This window comes from Cannabis sativa, chromosome 4 (assembly GCF_029168945.1).
Source record: "Cannabis sativa cultivar Pink pepper isolate KNU-18-1 chromosome 4, ASM2916894v1, whole genome shotgun sequence".
Classification (NCBI taxonomy): Eukaryota; Viridiplantae; Streptophyta; class Magnoliopsida; order Rosales; family Cannabaceae; genus Cannabis; species Cannabis sativa.
The window spans coordinates 2,009,686-2,019,090 of record NC_083604.1 but is presented as its reverse complement, the minus strand read 5'-3'; the positions used below and the strand labels follow the sequence as shown (position 1 = coordinate 2,019,090).

General features: G+C 32.4%; 1 long non-coding RNA gene across 11 annotated transcripts; it reads left to right on the top strand.

The window, feature by feature from the left end:
- The first annotated feature begins 6,509 nt into the window (after nt 1–6,509).
- On the top strand, nt 6,510–9,405 carry LOC133036618 (uncharacterized). Of its 11 annotated transcripts, none has more exons than XR_009687198.1 (6): nt 6,510–6,615; nt 7,313–7,328; nt 8,214–8,312; nt 8,445–8,494; nt 8,722–8,952; nt 9,191–9,405. It is a non-coding gene; the product is annotated as an uncharacterized LOC133036618 (long non-coding RNA). The 11 variants fall into 11 exon arrangements; XR_009687195.1 differs by lacking the exon at nt 6,510–6,615 and adding an exon at nt 6,629–7,063; XR_009687196.1 differs by lacking the exon at nt 6,510–6,615 and adding an exon at nt 6,629–7,063 and having other exon boundaries at nt 7,308–7,328.

Here is a 9,405-nt window from a genome sequence, read left to right as displayed (position 1 = left end):
ACATTGTTGAAATTGATTGTGTGAATAGAATTGGGTTAAATTGAAAGGGATTTTAATCCCGGGAAGTCAATTTTTAAGGGGAAGTGCTGTCGAAATTTTGAAAAATCTTGGGAGTTAGGATATAATTTTTTTTTTTTTTGGTGTGATGGGTCCCAAGAGGTCAAGAGTTAATGAGGAGGGAGCTTCATCATCCAACCCACCTAGGGGACGCTCTAATCTTGATAGAGTTAGGTTTACCAATATGGAGGCTCAAGAGCGGTTTTTGAAATTGAAAGATAGGGCATTCATTGAAGATAGAGGGATAGACATTGTGAACCTAAGCCAAACTGCCAACATTCCCCCTGCTTTTGCATCTATTAGGGATCAAATCCTACATAGGCAGTGGACTAAGTTCGTAGATGTCACTGAGCGTGGTAATCAAACTCTAGCTTTGGAATTTTTAGCCAACTGGCCTGAAAGAGAAGATGGCAAAGTTAGAGTTAGGGGGGTTAGAGTGCCTGCTACCACAGCCGATATTCATGCCCTTTATGAACTCCAAACTTTCACTGTGGAAGAACAACCCTTGAAACGACAATTTTATGAGAGAAGTTTGAATTATGTGGATATTGCTGAGACTCTAGGGTATCCTGGCCTTAGGTTCCATGAGCTTAATGGAGAACCATACCAATTGTACCGATGTGAACTCAATCCAGTGGCCAAGGCTTGGCTTTACTTTGTTAGTGCAAGGATGCTCCCCAACAAGCATTTTTCTGATGCTCAAATGGACAGACTTAAATGGGTTTACGGCATTATGAAAGGGTATAATTTGAATGTGGGGGATATTGTTCGAGTGACCTTTGACATTATGGTTGAGGGATCTTCCGGTGGAGGACTTGGGTTGGCTGGAATAATCACTGATCTATGTGAGAAACATGGGGTACCACAGTACTCATATGATACAAAGGCACCGCCACAGCGCCCTATTAACTTGGCGACTGTTCTTCGCTTCAAACCTCCTCATCCTCATGGTCAACCGCCAGTTCAAAGAGGGCCTCCGGCAAGAGAAGAAGAGGAACGTGAGGACATCGAACCACCACGTCTTGTCGGGCCTCTTGACCCTGCCATGCAGTACACTCACGATCAGCTGAATTATCTGATTCAGCAAAACATGCATATGCAAAATTACATGGCCCAGAGGAGTATCTTCGATGAGCAGCAGGTGGCTCAATTGAATACACTTGTCACGAGGATGAATATAGGAGTGGACGAACCGAACTATTTTGCCATGCCACCCCGTTTCAACCCTTATGACCAGCCACCGCCGCCAAACCCCTTTTAAGGGGCTCAGGTAAGTTTCTCTCACCCTGGTTTATTTTCACACATTGGGGACAATGTGCATTTTAGTTTGGGGGGGGGAACTTAATTTATTTTTTCGCGTTTATTTGTTTTAGTTTAGTTTGTTTTAGTTTTTTTTTTAGTCTTTCGTGATAGTTAAATTGAAAGATGGATTGAATTGTTGTTATTCACTTGTGCAATGGATTAAAACATAACTGTGTGCTTGACTTGCAACTGTTTGAATTAAATTGGATGTGTGCTAGGAAGTGATTCATGTAGATTTAAAACATTTGCTATTCTCACGTATCACCTCTGCTCTATTTGGTTTGTGGAATGATTGATTGAACATGGAATAGAATTTGTTTGACATACTCTCTTGAAGCGAAATCCTTGATGATTTTTGTTTGGAAAGTGATTTAGGCAAGTTTTCTTTGGAACGATTGAGCCTTTCAAGCCCGCCTATGAATTTTTTACCATAGTATACCCAAAGTTGAGCCTTAGCCTGTTTAAAAAAAATTTTCACCACTTAACTGAGCGTTATCTTGAACTTTTTTCACCCTGAACATACCTTATTATGCCATGAGCCTTGAAGCAAGTTTGGGGGGGATAAGTGCTGTAAGTGAAAAAAAAAAAAAAAAAACAAAATAAAGTGTAGGAATGAGAGATTGAAAGAGAAAAAAAAAAGAATAATATTGTGTGTGGTGCCTATGAAAAAAAAAAAAAGAAGAAAAAATGTGTCTTCTTGAAAAAAGTTAAGAAAATTATGAGGTACACACATAAGAAAAATTGCAATCTCTTATTTCTGTTTTTGGGATATATGGAAAGAAAGCAAAATCAATGTCTAGGCTTGCTTGGTTAATAGTGCTTATGGTATAGTAAAGCCTAAATGACTTCTCACCTACCCATGTACCTAAGCCATGTGATGTTAACCGAAAAAGACCTATTGATTCCAAATAGAAATTTGTCAACATTAGTGGAGAGAGGTATGTCATTCAAACTTATTGATCATGTGTTAGTGGAATGTTGGAAAGTTAGAACAGTTGTGATATTGATGGAAATTGCGATGCTTTATGTTTGTATGAATTACTTACTTGTAAATTGCACATTCAACTTAGTTCTTAGAGTTGGCAAGTTGAAATTCTGGTTATTGATGGATTGAAGTTGTGCAGGTGGTGGTAACAATTAAATTGTTGGAAAGTTTAGCTATCATTGTCAGTTTGTTTTTAGTTTAGTCTTAGTTTACTCGGGGACGAGTAAAGAGTCAGTTTGGGGGAGTTTGTTAGGCTATTTTTAGCCTATGTTTTGGATCCAATTTATGTGCGTTTTTAGCTGTGTTGGGACGGAATTACGCTTGTTTTCTATGTTTTCAGGTTCTTTGGAATAAAAGAGGTCTCGGGTGCAGAAATTCGTTAAAAGACGTGCTGAGCCGAAGAAAACTCAATTTTTGAGCAATTGTGCATATCTGGCCGCGGCTAAACACAACTTGGCCGCGGCTAGATCTCGAAGTTTTGCAAGGCGTCAGTCGCCGCGGCGATGAAGAGGCTCGCCGCGGCCAGATAAGAGATACAGAGAGCACCCAATTTTGCAATATTCTCGCCGCGGCGAGAGGAAGCTTGGCCGCGGCGAGATCCCGTACGGACCAGGGGCATTTTCGTCCATCGAACCCTAAATTTCAATTATAAATAGAAAACTGCGATTGGAAGTCTGAGAGAGCGATCAGAAACCCTAAAATACAGCTGAGAGCGGCAGGAAGAGCATAGAGATTCAAGTGAAGATCCAGAATTCATCCTCCAACAGTTCTTTTCTTTATTCCTCTTTAATTTATTTATGTTGAATATTGCTATAGGAATGGTTATGGATTTGTTTCTGAACTAAATTTCCCATTTAGGGAGGATGATGATTGTTGTTTAATGTTTTGCCTAGTTAATGTTTAATTGCCATTCCTCCATTCTTGTGTGTGAAATTATCTTAATTTGTTCTTAATTTCATGTTTAAGATTGATCACCTTGTGCATGCTCTATGATCTCAATTCAAAATCTGAAAAGTGAGAATTGAGAATGCTAAAATTAGGATAATCAATGTTCTATGTGAAACGAAAGTATTTACATGACTTATGTGACGAGTAGATTATTGCTTAATGCTGATTTCATGTTAGTTTAATTAAGGAATTAATTAGATAACATGTGATTTAGAATCTAGAAGATCTGAAAGGAGCTAGGTTATTTCATAATCTGTCATTCACTCCAAGAACAGGATAGTAATTAAGCATTAACGATTTGGGTAAACAACAACAGGATTCTCCTCCCTATTGTCTCATCTTGCTCAACTTTAAATTGTGTTATTAAGTTTTCTGAATTTCTTTCATATTTTACTGTTTTTAAATCATAATTGCTTTCGATTTACCGAATAGAATCATAAGTATAATTTAGTAGTACTTAATCCAATTCCCCGCGGGATCGACCTCACCTGTGTGAGATTTACTACTTGATTGCGTATACTTGCGTAGTGTTTAAAATTATAGCAACATTTAGTCAAATTCTTTGACAATTTATTGCATATGATTGATCATGTCAAAATAATTCAATTCATGAACTTCAGGTTCACTATAATTTGTATTTCAATGAAACTTTCACAAGGTAATGTAAAATCACTACAACATATAAGTAATCATAAAAAGTTTCATTTTTATATACACGAATAATATAATTATATTATTCTCCAAAACATATACACTCTTCAGGAGTCACTATTATGTTTATCAAACTTTATATTTCTTCAGGAATCACTATCATCAATTCAATGATGTGTATAATTTAAAAGATACATGACAACTTCATCATGTTATTGTAATGGTCAAATAGATATAACCATAATATATCATTCATTTTTCCTGGTATCTTTTTAACAAGTCGTCTAATTTATTAATAGACTATTCATCAGTCTAATTATCATGACTTGATATATTATATATTTAAATGTACAACCAGTACATATAATAAGTTATTTCTTATCACTTTTATAACTAGATAAAAGTTATACATCTAGGTACATACAAATATATTTTACTACTCCAAGTAGCAATTGTATGTAAGACTTCTTCAGGAAGCTTTTCAAATAATCATTTTGTGATTCTTTATCACTTTGATTATATTGGATCACTAACAAATGTTAGTAAGTTATATATTCACTTCTGGGAATATGCAAACTGAATTATATAGTAACTATATATATACATATCTTGTACTAACAATAGTTTGAAACTATTGATTTCAAGAAATAATAAAATATGTATATATTAATTTGCTTTTGGCATTGCCAATATATGTGAAATCTATATTCTTTGAAATAGAATTTCATGTCTATTCATTCTCTTTAGGGAATGATATTTAAATATTCTAAATGTACAATAAATTTGTACAATTCACATTCTATTCAATAATCAAGTATACTTTTATCTTGATTATAAGTATGTCCGTACTACAGGTACGCGACCACTATTATTCAATTCCACACATGATATATAAATTTCATGCACTTTGATTGTGTGTGGTATCTCATCTTTTGGTTGTTTCCACTTTTTTCTGGAAATATTTGAGTAGTAAATAATGTCATTGATTATTTAAAATCATTACATTCACTTCGGGGAATGACGTTGAACAAGTAGAACATTATTATAAATTTCTTAAAAATTTATTACTTGTTCATCCATAAAAATATAAGAAATTATTCAACAATTTCTTTTACGATATTTCAAAGAATATATGAATGCAATTTTTGCATAGTCTCCAAGATGTATGCAAAATTTAATCTTTAATATATGTCAGATTCAATAATTTCCAACATTGCAAGTAATAACAATGTATAATAACATGACTAATACGAGGAATCTTTAAAAGTAATTGACTTCAATTCGTATCATTCTCTGCAGGGAATGATGAACAATAAATACATGCCTCATGTATTTAAATAACATTAGTCATGCTCATTGTTATTCTTATACTTTGATGTTTCAATGCAATTTTCTTAATATTCTTTTTGGATATTCAAAACCCACTATAAAATTGCATCAATAATAATCATTTTTAATGATTCTTTAGTTGTATTCACATAAATACAATCATTTTTTTTGACAAATATAAAACATTTACTTCAGGAAATGTTTGTCAAAATCTATATCGATATTAGATTACTTTTCATTGCCCTCAAAGAATACAAGAACATATATATAAATATGTATTCATCTCTTTCATTATATATCCATCAACTATATAATGAATATTACGTTTGCATAATCTTCAGGATATATGCAAGATTTTATTGAGGACGCATAATCATCAGGATATATGCAATATTTTATCGAGGATGCATAATCTTCGGGATATATACAATTTTTTTATCGATGATGCATAATCTTCAGGATATATGCAATATTTTATCGATGATGCATAATCTTTAGGATATATGCAATATTTTATCGATAATACATAATCTTTTGGATATATGTATAATTTATATAGATTTTCTCTATCATATCATAGGCACACATATATTGTAAATATTATGAATGATAAGAACATAATATGTATATGAAATTAATAATAAATATATAAAAATATATACATACATATATAATATATAGATATATAGATAAAAAGAAAAAGGAAACCAAATGATTCTTGAAATTGTTTCAGTCAGATGAGTATATATATAAATATATATTTAGTGTATCGTGACTTTAAAACAATTCAAGAACTTTAACAAAATACTTACATTGGGTCTTAGGCAGAGATTCATGCTTGAAGCTTGGGCAGAGACTCGTGCTGATAACGTGTTATAAAATAATATAAAATAATATACAGTAGATGAGAAGAAAGAAGAAGATGAAGAGAGAAAGAGAAAGTGTGAGAATTTCTGAGTTGTTTATTCCAATGGGGTGAACCCCTATTTATACAAATACAAGAGTGAGATATTAAGAAACTAAGAAAAAGAAAAACTAAGAAAAAGATGAATGTTGATTACAATTAATGGTAATAAATAAAAGATTTGGACATCCACATAATTAATATTATTTATAATATATATCTTTATATATTAAAAGTGCCTATGTAACGGCAATTCTTGGTTTAACAGAATATGCTTTACAAATAAAAGAATATTCTGTTAAATTTAACCCCAAAAAGAATGTCCACGTTTTTTCACTCTCAATTAATCGTTTTCTCAAAGGTTTCTCTCACGCAGCTGGAGTACACCATTCTCACCTCCTACTCCCTCGAGAAATTTCGTCTATACGAAACCAGAGCGGTACGCTATTTTTATAGTCTATTTTTCAGCATACACACTAATCTCCTTCTTTAAGAAAAGAGAAAACCCATCCAATTCCATATTTTTGAGTTGCTTCCGGGTTCTGAAGATTGATCGTTCGGAGCCGTCCGATCTCAATCTCAGTGAAGACCCAGTTGTGTACTCCTCGCAGGAGATTAAGAACCTCCTTCAGCGGATTGCCGAAGGCAATCGTGCCACAGGTGGTTGATTTTTTTTTTTTAATTTTTTATTCAAAAATAATAATTTCCTTGGCTGAGGTTAAATTTAAAAAAATACGACTATTCACCTTCTCTTCTTCCTCTTTCATTATTTGCAATTACCCTACATCTGATTGACAAGAAAACTCAAGAATTGATACAACGGAGAGAGGTTTCTCTCTCTCTCTTCTCTTTCTTGCATAAACCCACAAACCATACAACAGAAAGAGGTTTCTCTCTCCTCTCTCTTAGCGATTTCATTCTTTCTGGTTTAGAATTCTAAGAATTTGGGGGCGCATCAGAACCCTAGATTTGCTCCCATTGTTGACCGGTGACTTTTTTCAGATTCGTTTTCTTTTATTTTTATTTTTGTTTCGATTTTTTTTTGGCATTTTTAGAAACTATGTTATGAGCGCAGATCCGTTCGAGCTTTCATGTTTTATGTTTGTGTTTTTGCATGGTACCTCCCAAAAGTACAGTGGATGAACTATTACAGTAAGCACCCTTACCAATTCTTCTTTTTCAGATTATTTGTTATTATCTTTACTGATTTCATTCTCCTTGTTTCAGATTGTTTGGATTTTGTTATGTTTTAAAAGTTACTTATTTTATTGGAATTTGGATTTAATTTTTTTGGGATATAAATTTGTTCGTTACTTCGACATCTATTTGAGATGATTTTATTAATTTATTTATTTCGTTTCCGTGCATTTCTATGCTCTGTCATCAACTGGTTTTGAATTTAGGAGAAAAGATTATTAATTTGTTTATGTTTGTGAGATTTCATGGCTTGGTAGCTAATATTTGATTGTTCAAGCCTTTCGTAGCTAACCTATATATACACACACATATATATATTTATTTATATGTGAGATTCCATGGCTTGTTAGCCAAGATCTGATTTTTCAGCCTTTCATAAACCACTACCACCATAATACTCCCCATGGTTTGAACTTCAAAGCCAGTACCTCGTTGCACCATTCACGACTCTTGAGGGCAGCACAGTCGCGAGCCACTGTCATTGACCAAGCTAAAATTTTTCAATATTGTGACTCGTTTCGAACTATAGAAACAAACTGTTAAACTCATCAAGAAATCAATGGTATATATCCATCTCTGATTGAGAATTATTCGAATTTATAGAATTTAATTGAGGTTAGCTATAATGCAATCATTATTGTTTGGCTATCTTTTTATATAATTATATTGTTAAGATACTAAATTGATACGAGGCTATTATTTGTAGGTGTAGGATTTTTATAAACATGTTTATACTGGTTTTATTTTTTTTTTTTTGGGTGGGGGGTTGTTTCATTAACATTGATATGCAATCCCATTCTATAGAAAATAATGAAACTTTAACAATATACTTTTGTGCAGGACATGAAGTACATACATGCTGCTGAAAAAAATTAGGTGGACTGAGATTTCTAAACTTATAATTGTCTTGATTCTGAGTTCCTACCAAGAACTAATATGGTAACAAATTAATTAAGGGTTTATTATGAAATGGAGAGTTCTATTTTGCTTTAATTATTTTTTTTCTGGCTTCAATTTCGTTTCAAATTCTCTGCCCTGTATGTGTTCTTCTTTATTTTATTTTTCTTGCAGATTTAGTGATTGCAAGTAGTAAAGGATAGTCTCTTGCTCATTCTTCAAAGGTATACTATTATATATTGCCTTTAAAAGATGAGTTACTTTATAATATCATAAAGATATTAATTGTCATAACAAAAAATTAGGTCCAAACTTATGATTTGTTGTCATGAGAAATAATTCATGTAATTAGATAGACTTTACCTTTAGAAGCAATGTTGAGTTCTTGTGCTAAATTACCTAGAATATTCAAAATTATTGTTTCTAATTATAGCACTTTCTCTATGTTCAGGTTTTGCAGCATATGATGAGTGGTCTCATTACTTGCGTGTGCATCTCAATCTGTGGTTGATAAGTAAAAAATAGTTTATTCCATAGCCATATTTTACACTTGATTATTTCCGTTGGATTATTTTAAAGAAACTGAACATGTATGTTCTGCTGTTCTAGAACAATAGAAATGGAAAGTAGTATCGATAGAGAGGGAGGATGACTTGGATACTCTTTTGGAAAAGTAATTGATGTATGTGCAAAATATAACCATGATTGCTTTCGACTATTAATAAAATTTCATTCATATTTATCCTTTTTTTTTTTCTCACATTTCCTTTTAGCATTTTTGCATGGTAATTTCATTCATATTTTCATATGTTCTCACTGTTTTCTATTTGTACTCTGTTTTCAATTTACCTTGTTATTTTTTTGTACCCTGTTATTTGATGCCTTACATATATTTTCATATTTTGTATTCTGTTTTGCAGATTTTATTCTATGAGAATTGCACAGAAAGCTTCAATGTGTTGGACTTCAAAGACTTAGCAATATTAAAAAATTGGTGTAATTAGATTGCAATATTAAAAAATTGGTGTAATTAGATTTATAATACATTTACAAGTCCAATTTAGTTGGTGCTTGAATTGAGTTTGTTAGAAATGTTTTGTATTTGATTATATGAATATTTTGTTGTTTTAGATAA